A 22762-nucleotide genomic window follows, 5' to 3' on the forward strand; every position below is an offset into this window, starting at 1 on the left:
TCTTGGAAGGAATATTGTTCGTGGTATTACATATATAAATAAATTAGCGGTACCCGACAGATGATGTTCTTGATCACCCTGGTCCACATTTTGGTCGATATCTCGAAAACGCCTTCACATATACAACTAAGGGCCACTCCCTTTTAAAACCCTCATTAATACCTTTAATTTGATACCCATATCGTACAAACACATTCTAGAGTCACCTCTGGTCCACGTTTATGGCGATATCTCGAAAAGGCGTCCACATATAGAACTAAGGACCACTCCTTTTTAAAATACTCATTAACACCTTTCATTTGATACCCATATCGTACAAAAAAATTCTAGAGTCACCACTGGCCAACCTTTATGGCGATATCTCGAAAAGGCATCCACCTATAGAACTAAGGCCCACTCCCTTTTAAAATACTCATTAACACCTTTCGTTTGATACCCATATCGTACAAACAAATTCTAGAGTCACCCCTGGTCCACCTTTATGGCGATATCTTGAAAAGGCGCCCACCTATAGAACTAAGGCCCACGCCCTTTTAAAATACTCATTAACACCTTTCATTTGATACCCATATCGTACAACCAATTCTAGAGTCACCCCTGGTCCACCTTTATGGCGATATATCGAAAAGGCGTCCACCTATAGAACTAAGGCCCACGCCCTTTTAAAATACAAATTAACACCTTTCATTTGATACCCATATTGTACAAACGCATTCTACAGTCACCCCTGGTCCACGTTTATGGCGATATCCCGAAAAGGCGTCCACCCATAGAACTAAGGCCCACTCCCTTTTAAAACACTTATTAACACCTTTCGTTTGATACCCATATTGTACAAACGCATTCTACAGTCAGCCCTGGTCCTTTTTTATAACGATATTCCGAAAAGGCGTCCACCTATAGAACTAAGGCCCACTCCCTTTTAAAATACTCATTAACACCTTCCATTTGATACCCATATAGTACAAACAAATTCTAGAGTCACCCCTGGACCACCTTTATGGCGATATCTCGAAAAGGCGTCCACATGTAGAACTAAGGCCCACGCCCTCTCAAAATACTCATTAACACCTTTCATTTGATACCCATATCGTACAAAATAAATTCTAGAGTCACCCCTGGTCCACCTTTATGGCGATATATCGAAAAGGCGTCCACCTATAGAACTTGGGCCCACTCCCTTTTAAAATTATCATTAACACATTTCATTTGATACCCATATAGTACAAACAAATTCTAGAGTCACCCCTGGTCTACCTTTGTGGCGATATCTCGAAAAGGCGTCCACATACAGAACTAAGGCCCACGCCCTCTTAAAATACTCATTAACACCTTTCATTTGATACCCATATCGTACAAAATAAATTCTAGAGTCACCCCTGGTCCACCTTTATGGCGATATCTCGAAAAGGCGTCCACCTATAGAACTTAGGCCCACTCCCTTTTAAAATACTCATTAACACCTTTCATTTGATACCCATATCGTACAAACAAATTCTAGAGTCACCCCTGGTCCACCTTTATGGCGATATCTTGAAAAGGCGTCCACCTATAGAACTTAGGCCCACGCCGTTTTAAAATACGCATTAATACCTTTCATTTGATACCCATATCGTACAAAATAAATTCTAGAGTCACCCCTGGTCCACCTTTATGGCGATATCTCGAAAAGGCGTTCACCTATAGAACTTAGGCCCACTCCCTTTTAAAATTATCATCAACACATTTCATTTGATACCCATCTCGTACAAACAAATTCTAGAGTCACCCCTGGTCCACCTTTATGGCGATATCTCGAAAAGGCGTCCACATACAGAACTAAGGCCCACGCCCTCTTAAAATACTCATTAACACCTTTCATTTGATACCCATATCGTACAAAATAAATTCTAGAGTCACCCCTGGTCCACCTTTATGGCGATATCTCGAAAAGGTGTCCACCTATAGAACTTAGGCCCACTCCCTTTTAAAATACTCATTAACACCTTTCATTTGATACCCATATCGTACAAACAAATTCTAGAGTCACCCCTGGTCCACCTTTATGGCGATATCTTGAAAAGGCGTCCACCTATAGAACTAAGCCCCACGCCCTTTCAAAATACTCATTAATACCTTTAATTTGATACCCATATCGTACAAACACATTCTAGAGTCACCCCTGGTCCACGTTTATGGCGATATTTCGAAAAGGCGTCCACATATAGAACTAAGGCCCACTCCTTTTTAAAATACTCATTAACACCTTTCATTTGATACCCATATTGTACAAACGCATTCTACAGTCACCCCTGGTCCACGTTTATGGCGATATCCCGAAAAGGCGTCCACCCATAGAACTAAGGCCCACTCCCTTTTAAAACACTTATTAACACCTTTCGTTTGATACCCATATTGTACAAACGCATTCTACAGTCAGCCCTGGTCCACTTTTATAACGATATTCCGAAAAGGCGTCCACCTATAGAACTAAGGCCCACTCCATTTTAAAATACTCATTAACACCTTCCATTTGATACCCATATAGTACAAACAAATTCTAGAGTCACCCCTGGACCACCTTTATGGCGATATCTCGAAAAGGCGTCCACATGTAGAACTAAGGCCCACGCCCTCTCAAAATACTCATTAACACCTTTCATTTGATACCCATATCGTACAAAATAAATTCTAGAGTCACCCCTGGTCCACCTTTATGGCGATATCTCGAAAAGGCGTCCACCTATAGAACATGGGCCCACTCCCTTTTAAAATTAGCATTAACACATTTCATTTGATACCCATATAGTACAAACAAATTCTAGAGTCACCCCTGGTCTACCTTTGTGGCGATATCTCGAAAAGGCGTCCACATACAGAACTAAGGCCCACGCCCTCTTAAAATACTCATTAACACCTTTCATTTGATACCCATATCGTACAAAATAAATTCTAGAGTCACCCCTGGTCCACCTTTATGGCGATATCTTGAAAAAGCGTCCACCTATAGAACTTAGGCCCACGCCGTTTTAAAATACGCATTAATACCTTTCATTTGATACCCATATCGTACAAAATAAATTCTAGAGTCACCCCTGGTCTACCTTTGTGGCGATATCTCGAAAAGGCGTCCACATACAGAACTAAGGCCCACGCCCTCTTAAAGTACTCATTAACACCTTTCATTTGATACCCATATCGTACAAAATAAATTCTAGAGTCACCCCTGGTCCACCTTTATGGCGATATCTCGAAAAGGCGTCACCCTATAGAACTTAGGCCCACTCCCTTTTAAAATTATCATTAACATATTTCATTTGATACCCATATAGTACAAACAAATTCTAGAGTCACCCCTGGTCCACCTTTATGGCGATATCTCGAAAAGGCGTCCACATACAGAACTAAGGCCCACACCCTCATAAAATACTCAATAACACCTTTCATTTGATACCCATATCGTACAAAATAAATTCTAGAGGCCCCCTGGTCCGCCTTTATGGCGATGTCTTGAAAAGGCGTCCACCTATACAACTTAGGCCCACTCCCTTTTAAAATAATCATTAACACCTTTCATTTGAAACCCATATCGTACAAACAAATTCTAGAGTCATCTCTGGTCCACCTTTATGGCGGTATCTTGAAAAGGCGTCCACCTATAGAACTTAGGCCCACACCCTTTTAAAATACTCATTAGTACCTTTCATTTGATACTCATATCGTACAAAATAAATTCTAGAGTCACCCCTGGTCCACCTTTATGGCGATATCCCTAAATGGCGTCCATCTATAGAACTATGGCCCACTTTCTCTTAAAATACTCTTTAATGCCTTCCATTTGATACACATGTCATACAAACACATTCCAGGGTTCTGAATCTATGGGTAAAAAAGCACATCCAGTTTCTGAATCTATGGGTCATACTGAGTAATATTGTCCACGGGACCATAGGGCTGAAATGAATTTCGAGCCTCCTTAATTTTGTTAGAAAATTTTATATCTCAATCCGAATAGCGGCTCTCACAAATAAAATACATGAAAATAAATGTCAAATTCGGATTCGGATTGGGATATAAAATTTTCTAACAAAAGTAGGGAGGCTCGAAATTCATTTCAGACCTATGCTCCCATGGACAATATTACTCAGTATGACCCATAGATTCAGAAACTGGATGTGCACCTGAAGTTTTTTCCCCCCATTTTTTCCCATACAATTTGACCCGCCCTAGTGTACACGCTTGCTCTAAATTATGTTCCTGCAGTTTTTGCCTCGAGTGTATGTATGTATAAAGTAATTTGGTACTTGTTGCTGTCTAAATTTTTTCATAATTTTGAGCCGGTTTGACTGCAATTTATTTACTTACTAGCCTTTACCCGCGGCCCCGTCCGCAAGGAGAAAATAAAATATATGTGCTATTCACGTTAGCCTGATTATCAAGTTATCTGTTTAAAAATTATTTTTGTCTAATGTATTTTATTTTTGTAATTTAGTAAAACAAAAGAACTAAATGAGAAGATAAGCTGAAAGGCACGCTTTCATGAATAGTACAATACAGTTTTTTCGAATTAAAAAAATACATTTTGTTTTTAAATTAAATTAACTGATATGAAAGGGGTGAAAGAATTACTACTCATAGAACAAAGGAGTGAAACTACAATTAGCTAAAACCAAAGAGAATTTTTTAGACGAAAATAGTGTTGCCTTTTCGGGTATTTAGTTGGTTAAAATATTACAAAAAGTGTAATTATAGTTATAACAGTTCCTTACACGATTATAGAACGAAAAAGCTGTGTTATATTGAAGATAAAACATACCCAATTTTAATTACGAATAATTAGCAGCAAATCCACGGCCATAAAAGCTCATAATTTAAAAAGGCATGTGTGCTAAACTACCGGTTGCGAAGAGACCTAAAATGATCCCGGAAGGGTCCCAAGATGATACTAAAATTCCAGGACAGAACCCGAAAATCATCCAGAAATTAACCAGGAGGGGTCACAAAATGATTCAGAAATAGCCCCGAAAAAGTCCTGAAATTACCCTTATGTGTTCCCGTACAGATCCCGAAAACCATCCAGAAATGATACCGAAAGGCTCGCCAAATCATCCCGTATTAGTCCCGAAAAGTACAGGAGTGGCCCCGACGGGATTCCTGACGGATCCCGAAAACCATCCAGAAATTATGCCGGAAGGGACACCAACAGCCCAATTCTAAACGAAAATTCCGTGCGAGTTTTTTCCCTTCTCCCATTCCTCGTATTATAAATAAAAATTCCTTGAGAGTTTTTTCACTTCTCCCTTTCCTCCTATTCTGAACAATGTTCGAAAAAGAGGAAACCGGTTATGGGAGAAAAGTAGGTATTATGAATGTGAGGGAGAGGGAGATTTCTTTGCCATTTCATAGGAGTTTTTTCACTAGTTAAATTGAAGGGAATGCATCAAAATAGTTAAAGGAAATTGGTTCTTTTAAGAAAGAACACTTATTTGTACAAATTTGCGCTAAAATATGTATTTACATTCTACCACAATATTCTCACTGTTAATACAACAACAACAGCAACAATATTCTTTATTTTAAGTCGAAAAGTATATCATAAGCAACGGAAGAGCTCTTTGTATATTTGATGCATCCATCCAGAAATTGCGCAAGGATTTTTAAAGAAGGCTTAATTAGATTTTGGCATATGGCGAAAGGCGAACTCAACTCGACGTGGCCGCCAGAAAATTGCTTTGCAGAATGAAAGCAGGTAACTCCGGCGGATTTGTGTTAACCCGCCGTCTTCTTCTTATGCTCCTCTGTTGATGTTGCTGTGGCACCAATTCATTACTCATTTCAGTGTATACCACATGAAATGCAATAATGTGCATTGTTTATACCTTATTTCTTAATTTCAAACAAATTCGCAACAATAATTAAACTTTTCAATTTTTTAAACAAAATAAGAAATGCGCAACGAAATTTCAATTGACAAAACAGCTGACTTCGAAAATTCGAAATTCCTATTCCCCAATTTTTCTTCTCCCTAGGAGAAAAGAATTGGAGGAATTTTTCCGCGGGAATAAAAAAATCCGCGAGAACAAAATTCCGCGAGAATATTTAGAATTGGTCTGCAAATGATCCCGAAATGGCCCCGACGGAATCCCGGATGGATCCCGAAAACCATACTGAAATGATGTCGGAAAATACCCCAAATGATCCCGAAATAGCCCCGAAAAAGTCCCGAAATGATCCCGACAGGATCCCGGACGGATCCCGAAAACTATCCAGATATGATGCCGGAAAGGTCCTCAAATGATCCGCTAATAGTCCCGAAATGACCCTGACGGGATCCCGCACGGATTCCGCAGACTATCCAAAAATTATGCCGAAAGGGCCCCCATTTGTGCCCGTATCAGTCGATAAAAAGTCCCGAAGTGACCCCGACGGGATCCAGAAAACTATCTAGAGATGATGCCGGAAGGTACCCCAAAATGATCCCGAAATAGTCCTGAAATGACCCCTACGGGATCCCGAACGGATCGCGAAAACTATCCAGAAACGATGCCGGAAAGGTCCCCAAATGATCCCCTAATAGAAAACCATCCAGAAATGATGCCGAAAGGGTCTCCAAATGATCCCGAATTAGTCGAGAAAATGTCCCGAAATGACCCCGACGGGATCCCGGACGCATCCTGAAAACCATGTAGAAATGATGCCGAAAAATACCCCAAATGATCCCGAAAAAGTCCCGAAATGACCCCGACGGGATCCCGAAAACCATCTAGAAATGATGCCGGAAGGTACCCAAAATGATCCGGGAAAAGTCCTAAAATGACCCCGACGGGTTCCGGACGAATCTCGAAAACCATCCAGAAATGATGCCGGAAGGGACCCCAAATGATCCCGAAAAAGTCACGAAATGACCCCGACGGGATCCCGGACTGATACCGAAAACCATCCAGAAATGATGCCGGAAGGGACCCCAAATTGTCTCGAAGAAGTTCTGAAATTACCCCGACGGTATCCCCAAAACCTCCCAGAAATGACGCCGAAAGGGACCCCAAAAAATCCCGAAAAGTCCCTAATTGACCCCGACGGGATCCCGGACCCATACCGAAAACCATCCAGAAATGATGCCAGTAGGTACCCAAACTGATCCCGAAATAGTCCCAAAATGACCCCGTCGGGATCCCGAACGGATCCCCAAAACTATCCAGAAATGATGTCGGAATGGTCTTCATATGATCCCCTAATAGTATCGAAATCACCCTGACGGAATCCCGGACGGATCCTGAAAACCATCCAGAAATGATGCCGAAAGGGTCCCCAAATTATCCCGTATTAGTCGAGAAAATGTCCCGAAATTACCCCGATGGAATCCCTAAAACAATCCAGAAATGATGCTGAAAGGGTCCCCAAATGATCCCGGATTAGTCGATAAAAAATCCCGAAATGACCCCGACGGGATCGCGGACGAATCCCGAAAGCCATCCAGAAATGATGCCGGAAGAGACCCCAAGAAATCCCGAAAAAGTCCCGAAATGACCCCGACGGGATCCTGGACGGATACCGAAAACCATCTAGAAATGATGCCGGTAGGTACCCCAAAATGATCCCGAAATAATCCCAAAATGACCGCGTCGGGATCGCGGACGCATCCCTAAAACCATCCAGAAATGATGTCCTGAAATTACCCCGACGGTATCCCGAAAACCATCCAGAAATGATGCCGGAAGGGACCCCAAAAAATGTCGAAAAAGTCCCGAAATGACCCCGAAGGGATCCCGGGCGGTTACCGAAAACCATCCAGAAATGATGCCGGTAGGTACCCAAAATGACCCCGAAAAAGTCCAGTAATGATCCCGGAAACCATCAAGAATTTATCTCTCAAAGGTACGCAAATGATCCCGAAAATAAATACCCCGACTGGATGCCGAACGGATCCCGAAACCCATCCAGAAATGTTGCCGGAAAGGTCCCTAAATGTTCGCGAAAAAGTCCCGAAATGATCCCGAAATTGTCCCGAAAATATCCCAAAATAACCCCGACGGGATCCCGCACGGATCCCGAAAACTATACAGAAATGATCCCGGAAGGGTCTCGATATGACCCCAACGGGATTACGGCGAAGCTAATTGTAGAACCATTTGAATAAGGCAGCAGGCGCGTTGGAGCGAATGAAGAGTTACAAATAAACATACAGGTAAAGCTAATAAAAGCGTGCTAATAAAAACAATTCATGGAGGACGGGTGGCGGGAGGAGAAGTACCGCTGCTCGTTTTTCCAAAATTGTTTAGATCTCGCTCTGTGTGTGCCAGATACCAAAAACTATTGATTTAGGAGAAAATTTATATTGAGTTATAACAATTTATAGATTTTACACCAGATGGGAAGAAAGGGAGGGGGGGCGGAGGGTGTCACTGCTCACTTTGTAAGCCCTCGACTTATTTGACCCATTGAGTCTGTGATATTGGTGAAGGCCAGTGTACGTAAAGTTATTATGTGTAAAAATTATTAAAAAGTAATTGCTCGAAGGGGTCGTGGGACCCCACCCCTCTTTCCATGTTCGAAAAAATTTCGCTAGTAGACTACTGTCTGTGTCCCAAATTTCATCAAAATCCGTGTAGCCGTTCTGGCGTGATTCAGCCGCAAAAACTAAAAAATATAATAATTAAATTATAACTGTTCGTGGGGGCGGGGACCTCCCCCTTTTGAAAAATATATAGCTAGTAGATCCTTCTGGACTATTGGCTATATGTATGCCAAATTTCATCCAAATCCGTCCAGCCGTTCTTGCGTGATTGAGTCACAAAGACAACCGTCTGGACAAACATCAAAACATCCAAACATCCAAACTTTGCCATTTATAATATACTAGCCTTTACCCGCGGCCCCGTCCGCAAGGAGAAAATGAAATATGTGGGCTATTCACGTTAGCCTGCTTATAAAGTTATCTGTTTAAAATTTTTTTCTGTCTAATGCATTTTATTTTTGTAATTGAGTAAAAAAAAGAACTTTATGAGCTGATAACCTGATAGGATCCCAAAATGATAACGAAATTATCCAGAAAAAGCCACGAAATGACCCCGACGCTATCGCGGACGGATCCCGAAAACCATCCAGAAACGCCCCGGAGTGGTTCCCGAAGTAGTCCCAAAAAACCCGAAATGACAACGACACGATTCTAGACTTATCCAGATAACCACACAGACATGATGCCTGAAGGGTACCAAATTGACCCCGAAATAGTCCCGAAAAAGTTCCGAAATTACCCTGACGGGCTTCCGGACGGAACTCAGAAACCATCCAGAAAATATCCAGGAAAGGTCCCTAAATTATCCCGACTAACTCCAGAAAAAGTTCCGAAATGGCTCCGAGGGGATCCACGATAGATCGCGAAAACCATACAGAAATGATTCCGGAAGGATTCCAAAATGATCCCGAAATAGTCCGGAATTGACCCAGATGGGATCCCGCACAGATCCAGAAATGATCCCGGAAGGGTGCAAAAACTATCCCGGAAAAGTAACAAAAAATCCCGAAATGGCTCCTACGGCATCCCGGACGGATCCAGAAATGACCTCGGAAGGGTCTCCAAATGATCCCAAAATGGTCCCGAAATGACCCTGATGGATCCGGCAAACCATCAAGAAATTATGCCGAAAGGGTCCCAAAATGATCCCAAAATAATACAGAAAAAGTCACGAAACGACCCCTAGAGGATCCCCAAATGATCCCGTATTAGCCCCGAAAAGGTCCCGAAATAACCCCGACGGGATCCTGGACAAATCCCGAAAACCATCCAGAAATGATGCCGGAAGGAATCCCAAATGATTCCGTAAAAGTCCCGCATTGATTCCGACGGGATCCCGTACGGATACCGAAAATCATCCAGAAGTGATGCCGGAAAGGTCCTCAAATGATCACCTAATAGTCCCGAAATGACCCTTAAGGGGTAATGGACGGATCCCATAAACCCTCCAGAAATGATCCCGATATATTCCCGAAGAAGTCCCGAAATGACCCTGACGGGATCTCGAACGCACCCCTAAATGACCCTGACGGGATCCCGGACAGATCCCGAAATCCATCCAGAAATGATCTTGGGAGGGACCCCAAATGATCCCGAAAAAGTCCCGCAATGATTCCGAGGGGATCCTGATCGGATACCGATAACCATCCAGAAGTGATGCCGGAAAGGTCCTCAAATGATCACCTAATACCAAAATGACCCTGACGGCATCCCGGACTGATCCCAAAATCCATCCAGAAATGATCTTGGGAAGGTCCCAAAATTATCCCGAAATAGTCTCGGAAAAGTTCAGAAATTACCCTGACGGGTTCCCGGACGAATCCTGAAAGCCAACTCTAAATGATCCCGAAAAAGTCCCGAAAGGATCCCGAAAACTATCCAGAAATGATGCCGGAAATGTCCTCAAATGATCACCTAATAGTTCCGAAAAGACCCTGACGGGATCCCGAACGGATCCCGACAACTATCTAGAAATGATGCCGAAAGGGCCCGCAAATGATACCGTATTAGTCGAGAAAAAGTCCCGAAATGAACCCGACGGGATGCCGGACGAATCCCAAAAACCAGCCAGAAATGATGCCGGAAGGGACACCAAATGATCCCGAAAAAGTCCCGTAATAATTCCGACGGGATCCTGAGCGGATACCGAAAACCATCCAGAAGTGATTCCGAAAAGGTCCTCAAATGATCACCCAATAGTCCCAAAATGACCCTGACGGCATCCCGGACAGATCCCGAAATCCATCCAGAAATGATCTTGGGAGGGTCCCAAAATTATCCCGAAATAGTCTGGGAAAAGTCCAGAAATTACCCTGACGGATACCGGACGAATCCTGAAAACCAATCTTAAATGATGCCGAAAAAGTCCCGAAATGACCCTGATGGGACCCGGAAAAGATCCCGAAAACTAACCAGAAATGATGCCGAAAAGGTCCTCAAATGATCTCCCAATAGTTCCGAAAAGACCCTGACGGGATCCCGAACGGATCCCGACAACTATCCAGAAATGATACCGAAAGGGCCCGCAAATGATCCCGTATTAGTCGAGAAAAAGTCCCGAGATGACCCCGACGGGATGCCGGACGAATCCCAAAAACCATCCAGAAATGATTTTGGAAGGGACCCCAATGATCCCGAAAAAGTCCCGCAATTATTCCGACGGGAATCTGAACGGATACCGAAAACCATCCAGAAGTGATGCCGGAACGGTCCTCAAATGCTCACCTAATAGTCCCAAAATGACCCTGAGGGCATCCCGGACAAATCCCGAAATCCATCCAGAAATGATCTTGGGAAGGTCCCAAAATGATCCCGAAATAGTCTCGGAAAAGTCCAGAAATTACCCTGACGGGTTCCCGGACGAATCCTGAAAGCCATCCTTAAATGATCCCGAAAAAGCCCCGAAATGACCCTGACGGGATCCCGAAAGGATTCCAAAAACTATCCAGAAATGATGCCGGAAAGGTCCTCAAATGATCCCCTAATAGTTCCGAAATGACCCGGACGAATCCCAAAAACCATCCAGAAATGATGCCGGTAGGTATCCCAAATGATCCCGAAATAATCCCGAAATGACCTCGTCGGCATCCCGGATGGATACCGAAAATTATCCAGAAATGATGCCGGAAAGGTCCACAAATTATCCCCTAATAGTCCCGAAATTACCCTGATGGGATCCCGGACGGATCCCGAAAACCATCCAGAAATGATGCCGGAAGAGCCCCCAAATGATCCCGAAAAAGTCCCCAAATGACCCCGACGAGATCCCGCACGGATCCCGAAAACCATCCAGAAATGATGCCGGAAGAGCCCCAAATGATCCCGAAAAAGTCCCCAAATGACCCCGACATACTCCAGAAAAGGTTCCGAAATGGCTCCGAGGGAATCAACGACGGATCGCGAAAACCATACAGAAATGATTCCGGAAGGATCCCAAAATGATCCCGAAATAGTCCGGAAATGACCCAGATGGGATCCCGCACAGATCCAGAAATTATCCCGGAAGGGTCCAAAAACTATCCCGGAAAAGTAACAAAAAATCCCGAAATGGCTCCTACGGCATCCCGGACGGATCCAGAAATGATCTCGGAAGGGTCCCCAAATGATCCCAAAATGGTCCCGAAATGACCCTGATGGATCCGGCAAACCATCAAGAAATTATGCCGGAAGGGTCCCCAAATGATCCCGAAATAAAACAGAAAAAGTCACGAAACGACCTCTAGAGGATCCCCAAATGATCCCGTATTAGCCCCAAAAAAGTCCCAAAATGACCCTGATGGGATCCCGAAAGGATTCCGAAAACAATACAGAAATGATGCCGGAAAGGTCCTCAAATGATCCCCTAATAGTCCCGAAATGACCGTGACGGGATCCCGACAACTATCCAGAAATGATGCCGAAAGGGTCCGCAAATGATCCCGTATTAGTCGAAAAAAAGTCCCGAAAGGACTACGACGGGATCCCGGACGAATCCCAAAAACCATCCAGAAATGATGCCGGTAGGTATCCCAAATGATCCCGAAATAGTCCCGAAATGACCTCGTCGGCATCCCGGACGGATCCCGAAAATTATCCAGAAATGATGCCGGAAAGGTTCCCAAATGATCCCCTAATAGTCCCGAAATTACCCTAATGGGATCCCGGACGGATCCCGAAAACCATTCAGAAATGATGCCGAAAGGGTTCCCAAATGATCCCGTATTAGTCGCGAAAAAGTCCCGAAATTACCCCGACGGGATCCCGGACGGATCCCGAAAACCATCCAGAAATGATGCCGAAAGGGTTCCCAAATGATCCCGTATTAGTCGCGAAAAAGTCCCGAAATGACCCCGACGGGATCTCGGACGGATCCCGAAAACCATCTAGAAATGATGCCGGATGAGCCCCAAAATGATCCCGAAAAAGTCCCCAAATGACCCCGACGAGATCCCGGACGGATCCCGAAAACCATTCAGAAATGATGCCGGAAGAGCCCCCAAATGATCCCGAAAAAGTCCCCAAATGACGCCGACGATATCCCGGACGGATCCCGAAAACCATCCAGAAATGATGCCGGAAGAGCCCTCAAATGATCCCGAAAAAGTCCCCAAATGACCCCGACGAGATTCCGCACGGATCCCGAAAACCATCCAGAAATGATGCCGGAAGGGTCCCCAAATGATCGCGAAATAGTCCCGAAATGATTCCGGAATAGTCCCGATAATGTTCCAAAATAACCCCGACGGGATCCCGGACGGATCCCGTAAACTATACAGAAATGATCCCGGAAGGGTCCCAAAATGATCCCGAAATAGTCCCGAAAAAGTCCCGAAATTACCCCGGCGTAATCCCGGACCGATCCCGAAAACCATCCAGAAATGATCCCGGAAGGGTCTCGATATGACCCTTACGGGATTACAAATAAAGTGAAGCTAATTATAAAACCATGTTAATAAGGCAGCAGTCGCATTGGAGCGAATAAAAAGTTAGATAGAAACATACAGGTAAAGCTAATAAAAGCGTGCTAATAAAAACAATTGATGGAGGGCGGATGGCGGGAGTAGAGGAGAGGACCACTGATCGTTCCTCCAAAATTGTCTAGATCTCGTTCTGTATGTACCAGATACCAAAAACTATTGATTTAGGAGAAAATTTAGATTCAGTTATAACAATTTATGGATTTTACACCAGAGGGGGAGATAAAGGGGGGCGGGCGGAGGGTGTCACTGCTTACTTTGTAAGCCCTCGACTTATTTGACCCCTTGAGTCTGTGATATTGGTGAAGGCCAGTATACGTAAAGTTATAATGTGTAAAAATTATGAAAAATAATTTCTCGAAGGGTCGTGGGACCCCCACCCCTCTTTCCATGTTCGAAAAAAATTTCGCTAGTAGACTACTGTCTGTGTCCCAAATTTCATCAAAATCCGTGTAGCCATTCTGGCGTGATTCAGTCGCAAAGACGAAAAAATATAATAATTAAATTATAACTGTTCCTAGGGGGCGGGGACCACGCCCCTTTTGAAAAATATATAGCTAGTAGATCCTTCTAGACTATTGGCTATATGTGTGCAAAATTTCATCCAAATCGGTCCAGCCGTTCTTGCGTTATTGAGTCACAAAGACAAACGTCTGGACAAACATCCAAACATCCAAACATCCAAACATCCAAACATCCAAACATCTAAACATCCAAACATCCAAACATCTTAACATCCAAACTTTGCCATTTATAATATATATTAGAATTAGATTAGATTAGATACTAGCCTTTACCCGCGGCCCCATCCGCAAGGAGAAAATAAAATATATGTGCTATTCACGTTAGCCTGCTTATCAAGTTGTCTGTTTAAAAATTTTTTCTGTCAATGTATTTTATTTTTTAATACAGTAAAAAAAAGAACTAACTGAGCTGATGGGCACGCTTACATGAATAGTACAATACACTTTTTTCGAATTAAAAAAAATACATTTTGTTTCTAAGTTAAATTAATTGATATGACAGGGGTGAAATAATTACTACTCATAGAACAAAGGAGTGAAACTACAATTAGCTAAAACCAAAAAGAAGTTTTTAAATGAAAGCAGTGTTGCTTTTTCGGGTATTTAGTTGGTTAAAATATTACAAAAATTTTAATTATAGTTGTAATAGTTCGTTACAGGATTCATTTAAAAATAGAACGAAAAAGCTGTGATATATTAAAGATAAAACATACCGAATTTTAATTACGAATAATTTGCCGTAAATCCACGGCCATGTGTGCTGAATTACCGGTTTCGAAGAGACCTAAAATGATCCCGGAAGTGTCCCTAAATGACACCAAATAGTCACGAAATGATGCCGACGGGATCCTGGACAAATCTCGAAAACTATCCAGAAATGATGCCGGAAGGGTCCCAAAATAATCCCGAAGTAGTCACGAAAAGTCCCGAAATGACCCTGACGGGATCCCGGACGGATCCCGAAAACCATCCAGATTTGATTCCTGAACGGTCCGCAAATGATCCCGATATAGTCCGAAAAAACTCTGACGGGATCCCGGACAAATCCAGAAAATCGCCCAGAAATTATCCCGGAGGAGTCCCAAAATGATTCCGAAATAGTAGTCACGAAAAAGGCCCGAAATGACCCTGACGGGATCCCGAAAACCATCCAGAAATGACTCTGGAGGGATCCCCAAATGATCCCGGAAAAGTCCACAAACCAACCAGAATTGATCTCTGAAGGTTCCGCAAATGATCCCGAAATAGTCCCGAAAGTCACGAAAAACTCAGACCCATCCCGAAAATCATGAAGAAATTATCCTGGAAGGGTCCCAAAATTACCCCGAAATAACTTCGACGGGATCCCGGACAGATCCCGAAAATCATCCAGAACTGAGCTCTGAAACGTCCGCAAATAATCCAGAAATAGTCCGGAAAAAGTCCCGAAAAAACTCCGTCGGGATCCCGGACAGATCCGGAAATCACCCAGAAATTATGCCGGAGGGGTCCCAAAATGATTCCGAAATAGTCCCGAAAAAGTCCCGAAATGACCTTGAGGGGATCCCAGACCGATACCGAAAACCATCCAGAATTGATCTCTAAAGGGTCCGCAATTTATCCCAGATAAAGTCGCGAAAAAACTACGAAGGGATCCCGAACAGATCCCGAAAATCATAGAGAAATTATCCCGTAAGGGTCCCAAAATGATCCCGAAATAGTCCCGAAAAGGCGCGAAATAACCCTGACGGGATCCCGGACGGATCCCGAAAACCACCCAGAAATGATCTTTAAGGGCAACTGACCCCGAAATAGTCGTGAAAAAATCCCGAAATTACCCCGACGGGATCCCGAAAACCATCCAGAAATTATACCTGAAGGATCCCCAAATGATCCAAGAACAGTCTCGAAATTCCCTGACATTTTCCCGAAAAAGTAAAAAAATAAACCCGACGGGATCTCGGACGGATCCCGAAAACGATCCAGAAATGATGCCGGAAGGGACCCCAAATGATCCCGAAAAATTCCCGAAATTCCCCCGATGGGATCCCGGACGGATCCCGGACCATACAGAAATGATGCCGGTTGGTACCCCAAAATAATCCCGAAATAGGCCAGAAATGACCCCGTCGGGATCCCGGACGGATCCCCAAAAGTATACAGAAATGATGCTGGAAGGTGAAATGATCCCCTTAAAGAAAGATGAAAAATGAAATGATCCCCTTATAGTTCCGAAATGATCCTGACGGGATTCCCGACGGATCCCGGAAACTATACAGAAATGATGCCGGAAAGGTTCCCAAGTTATCCCCAAATAGTCCCGAAATTACCCTGACGGTATCCCGGACGGATCACGAAAACCATCCGGAAATGATGGCGAAAGGGTCCCCAAATGATCCCGCATTAGTCGCGGGTTCCGAAATGACCCTGACGGGATCCCCGAAGGATCCCCGAAACTATCCAGAAATGATGCCGGAAAGGTTCCCAAGGTATCCCCAAATAGTCCCGAAATTACCCTGACGGTGTCCCGGACGGATACCGAAAACCATCTAGAAAAGTGGCTGGAAGATACCCCAAATGACCCCGAAAAAGTCCTGAAATGATCCAGACGGGATCCCGGACGAATCCTGAAAACTATCCATCTAGGTACCCCAAATGATCCCGAAATAGTCCCGAAATGACCCCGCGGGGATCACGGGCGGATCCCGAAAAAGTCCTGAAATGACCCCGACGGGATCCCGAAAATCATCCAGAAATGATGAAGGTAGGTACCCAAATGATCCCGAATTAGTCCCGAAATGATCCCGACGGGATCCCGGACGGATCCCGAAAACCAACCAGAAATGATGCCGGTAGGTACCCCAAATGGCCCCGATATGACCCCGTCGGGATCCGGCACGGATCCCTAAAACTATCCAGAAATGATGCCGGAAAGGTCCCCAAATAACCCCCTAATAGTCCCGAAATTACGCCGACGAATCCCGGACGGATCCGGAAACCATCCAGAAATGATGCCGGAGGAGACCCAAAATGATCCCGCTAAAGTCCCAAAATGACCCCGACAGGGTCCCGGACGGATCCCGTAAACCATCCATAAATGATGCCGGTAGGTACCCCAAATGGTCCCGATATGACCCCGTCGGGATCCCGAACGGATCCCTAAAACTATCCAGAAATGATGCCGAAAGGGTCACCAAATGATCCTGTATTAGTCGAGAAAAAGTTCCGAAATGACTCCGACGGGATCCCGGATGGATCCCGAAAACCATCTAGAAATGATGCCGGAAGAGACCCCAAATGATCCCGCAGAGGTCCCAAAATGACCCCGACAGGATCCCGGACGGATCCCGAAAACCATCCAGAAATGATGCCGGAGGAGACCCCAAATGATCCCGCTAAAGTCCCAAAATGACCCCGACAGGATCCCGGACGGATCCCGAAAACCATCCAGAAATGATGCCGGAGGAGACCCCAAATGATCCCGCAGAGGTCCCCAAATGACCCCGACAGGATCCCGGACGGATCTCGTAAACCATCCAGAAATGATGCCGGAAGAGACCCCAAATGATCCCGCAAAAGTCCCAAAATGACCCCGACAGGATCCCGGACGGATCCCGAAAACCATCCAGAAATGATGCCGGGAGAGACCCCAAATGATCTCGCAAAAGTCCCAAAATGACCCCGACAGGATCCCGGATGGATCCCGTAAACCATCCAGAAATGATGCCGGAAGAGAACCCAAATGATCCCGCAAAAGGCCCAAAATGACCCGACAGGATCCCGGACGGATCCCGTAAACCATCCAGAAATGATGCCGGAAGAGACCCCAAATGATCCCGCAAAAGTCCCAAAATGACCCCGACAGGATCCCGGACGGATCCAGAAAACCATACAGAAATGATGCCGGAAGAGACCCCAAATGATCCCGCAAAAGTCTCAAAATGACCCCGACAGGATCCCGGACGGATCCTGTAAACCATCCAGAAATGATGCCGGAAGAGACCCCAAATTATCCCGCAAAAGTCCCAAAATGACCCCGACAGGATCCCGGACGGATCCCGAAAACCATCCAGAAATGATGCCGGAGGAGACCCCAAATGATCCCGCTAAAGTCCCAAAATGACCCCGACAGGGTCCCGGAGGGATCCCGTAAACCATCAAGAAATGATGCCGGAAGAGACCCCAAATGATCTCGCAAAAGTCCCAAAATGACCCCGACAGGATCCCGGACGGATCTCGTAAACCATCCAGAAATGATGCCGGAAGAGACCCCAAATGATCCCGCAAAAGTCCCAAAATGACCCCGACAGGATCCCGGACGGATCCCGAAAACCATCCAGAAATGATGCCGGAATGGACCCCAAATGGTCCCGAAATGACACCGACGGGATCCCGGACGGATACCGAAAACCATCCAGAAATGATGCCGGCAGGTACCCCAAATTATCCCGAAATAGTCCCGAAATGACCCTGACGGGATCGCGGACGGATTCCGAAAACCATCCAGAAATGATGCCGATAAGGTCCCCAAATGATCCTGTATTAGTCGAGAAAAAATTCCAAAATGACTCCGACGGGATCCCGGACGGATCCCGAAATCATCTAGAATTGATAGCGGAAGGTACCCCAAATGATGCCGAAATAGTCCCGAAATGACATCGACGGGATCCCGGACGGAACCCGAAAACCATCCAGAAATGATGCCGGAGGAGACCCCAAATGATCCCGCTAAAGACCCAAAATGACCCCGACAGGGTCCCGGACGGATCCCGTAAACCATCCAGAAATGATGCCGGAAGAGACCCCAAATGATCCCGCAAAAGTCCCAAAATGACCCCGACAGGATCCCGGACGGATCCCGTAAACCATCCAGAAATGATGTCGGAAGAGACCCCAAATGATCCCGCAAAAGTCCCAAAATGACCCCGACAGGATCCCGGACGGATCCCGAAAACCATCCAGAAATGATGTCGTGAGAGACCCCAAATGATCCCGCAAAAGTCCCAAAATTACCCCGACAGGATCCCGGACGGATCCCGTAAAGCATCCAGAAATGATGCCGGAAGAGACCCCTAATGATCCCGCAAAAGTCCCAAAATGACCCCGACAGGATCCCGGACGGATCCCGTAAACCATCCAGAAATGATGCCGGAGGAGACCCCAAATGATCCCGCTGAAGTCCCAAAATGACCCCGACAGGGTCCCGGACGGATCCCGTAAACCATCCAGAAATGATGCCGGAAGAGACCCCAAATGATCCCGCAAAAGTCCCAAAATGACCCCGACAGGATCCCGGACGGATCCCGTAAACCATCCAGAAATGATGCCGGAGGAGACCCCAAATGATCCCGCTAAAGACCCAAAATGACCCCGACAGGGTCCCGGACGGATCCCGTAAACCATCCAGAAATGATGCCGGAAGAGACCCCAAATGATCCCGCAAAAGTCCCAAAATGACCCCGACAGGGTCCCGGACGGATCCCGTAAACCATCCAGAAATGATGCCGGAAGAGACCCCAAATGATCCCGCAAAAGTCCCAAAGTGACCCCGACAGGATCCCGGACGGATCCCGTAAACCATCCAGAAATGATGCCGGAAGAGCCCCAAATGATCCCGCAAAAGTCCCAAAATGACGCCGACGGGATCCCGGACGGATCCCGTAAACCATCCAGAAATGATGCCGGAAGAGACCCCAAATGATCCCGCAAAAGTCCCAAAATGACCCCGACAGGATCCCGGACGGATCCCGTAAACCATCCAGAAATGATGCCGGAAGAGACCCCAAATGATCCCGCAAAAGTCCCAAAATGACCCCGACAGGATCCCGGACGGATCCCGTAAACCATCCAGAAATGATCCCGCAAAAGTCCCAAAATGACGCCGACGGGATCCCGGACGGATCCCGTAAACCATCCAGAAATGATGCCGGAAGAGACCCCAAATGATCCCGCAAAAGTCCCAAAATGACGCCGACGGGATCCCGGATGGATCCCTAAAACCATCCAGGAATGATTACGGAAAGGACCCAAACTGACCCCGAAAAAGTCCAGTAATGATCCCGGAAACCATCAAGAATTTATCTCTCGAAGGTACGCAAATGATCCCGAAAGTACCCCGACGGGATCCCGGACGGATCCCGAAAACCATCCAGAAATGATGCCGGAAGGGTACCCAAATGATCGCGAAATAGTCCCGAAATGATTCCGGAATTGTCCCGAAAATGTCCCAAAATAACCCCGACGGGATCCCGGACGGATCCCGAAAACTATACAGAAATGATCCCGGAAGGGTCCCAAAATGATCCCGAAATAGTCCCGAAAAAGTCCCGAAATTACCCCGGCGTAATCCCGGACCGATCCCGAAAACCATCCAGAAATGATCCCGGAGGGTCTCGATATGACCCTTACGGGATTACAAATAAGGTGAAGCTAATTATAAAACCATGTTAATAAGGCAGCAGGCGCATTGGAGCGAATAAAAAGTTACATAGAAACATACAGGTAAAGCTAATAAAAGCGTGCTAATAAAAACAATTGATGGAGGGCGGATGGCGGGAGTAGAGGAGAGGACCACTGATCGTTCCTCCAAAATTGTCTAGATCTCGTTCTGTATGTACCAGATACCAAAAACTATTGATTTAGGAGAAAATTTATATTGAGTTATAACAATTTATAGATTTTACACCAGAGGGGGGATAAAGGGGGGTGGGCGGGCGGAGGGTGTCACTGCTTACTTTGTAAGCCCTCGACTTATTTGACCCCTTGAGTCTGTGATATTGGTGAAGGCCAGTATACGTAAAGTTATAATGTGTAAAAATTATGAAAAATAATTTCTCGAAGGGTCGTGGGACCCCCACCCCTCTTTCCATATTCGAAAAAAATTTCGCTAGTAGACTAATGTCTGTGTCCCAAATTTCATCAAAATCCGTGTAGCCATTCTGGCGTGATTCAGTCGCAAAGACGGGAAAATATAATAATTAAAATATAACTGTTCCTAGGGGGCGGGGACCACGCCCCTTTTCAAAAATATATAGTTAGTAGATCCTTCTAGACTATTGGCTATATGTGTGCAAAATTTCATCCAAATCGGTCCAGCCGTTCTTGCGTGATTGAGTCACAAAGACAAACGTCTGGACAAACATCCAAACATCCAAACATCCAAACATCTTCACATCCAAACTTTGCCATTTATAATATACTAGCCTTTACCCGCGGCCCCGTCCGCAAGGAGAAATTTAAATATATGGGCTATTCGCGTAAGCTTGCTTATCAAGTTATCTGTTTAAAATTTTGTTTTCTGTCTAATGCATTTTATTTTTGTAATTGAGTAAAAAAAAGAATTAAATGAGCTGATAAACTGATAGGATCCCAAATGATCCCGAAATTATCCAGAAAAAGCTACGAAATTACCCCCACGCTATCGCGGACGGATCCCGAAAACCATCCAGCAATGCCCCGAAAGGGTCTCCAAAAGTTCCCGGAATCCCAAAAAAACCCGAAGTGACAACGACACGATTCTAGACGTATCCAGAGAACCACAAGGAAATGATCCTTGAAGGTGTTCCAAAATGATCCCGAAAAGGTTCGAAATGACCCTGACGGGCTCCCGGGCGGATCTCAAAAACCATCCAGAAAATATCCAGGAAGGGTCCCTAAATTATCCCGACATACTCCAGAAAAAGTTCCGAAATGGCTCCGAAGGGATCCACGATGGATCGCGAAAACCATACAGCAATGTTTCCGGAAGGGTCCCAAAATGATCCCGAAATAGTCCGGAAATGACCCAGATGGGATCCCGCACAGATCCAGAAATGATCCCGGAAGGGTCCAAAAACTATCCCGGAAAAGTAACAAAAAATCCCGAAATGGCTCCTACGGCATCCCGGACGGATCCAGAAATGATCTCGGAAGGGTCCCAAAATGGTCACGAAATTACCCTGATGGATCTGGCAAACCATCAAGAAATTATGCCGGAAGGGTCCCCAAATGATCCCGACATAAAACAGAAAAAGTCACGAAACGACCCCTAGAGGATCCACAAATGATCCCGTAGTAGCCCCAAAAAGGTCCCGAAATAACCCCGACGGGTTCCCGGACAAATCCCGAAAACCATCCAGAAATGATGCCGGAAGGGATCCCAAATGATTCCGAAAAAGTCCGCCAATGATTCCGACGGGATCCCGAACGGATACCGAAAATCATCCAGGAGTGATGCCGGAAAGGTCCTCAAATGATCACCTAATAGTCCCGAAATGACCCTTAAGGGATCCTGGACGGATCCCGTAAACCATCCAGAAATGATCCCGATATAGTCCCGAAATTACCTTGACGGGATCTCGAACTCATCCCTAAATGACCCTGACGGGATCCCGGACAGATCCCGAAATCCATCCAGAAATGATCTTGGGAGGGACCCCAAATGATCCCGAAAAAGTCCCGCAATGATTCCGACGGGATCCTGAATGGATACCGAAAACCATCCAGAAGTGATGCCTGCAAGGTCCTCAAATAATCACTTAATAGTCCCAAAAAGACCCTGACGGCATTCCGGACTGATCCCGAAATCCATCTAGAAATGATCTTGGGAAGGTCCCAAAATGATCCCGAAATAGTCTCGGAAAAGTCCAGAAATTACCCTGACGGGTTGCCGGACGAATCCTTAAAGCCATCCTTAAATGATCCCGAAAAAGTCCCGAAATGACCCTGACGAGACCCCGAAAGGATCCCGAAAACTATCCAGAAATGATGTCGGAAAGGTCCTCAAATGATCTCCTAATAGTTCCGAAAAGGCCCTGACGGGATCTTGCACG

This window comes from Eurosta solidaginis, chromosome 1 (assembly GCF_040869045.1).
Source record: "Eurosta solidaginis isolate ZX-2024a chromosome 1, ASM4086904v1, whole genome shotgun sequence".
Taxonomy (NCBI): domain Eukaryota; kingdom Metazoa; phylum Arthropoda; class Insecta; order Diptera; family Tephritidae; genus Eurosta; species Eurosta solidaginis.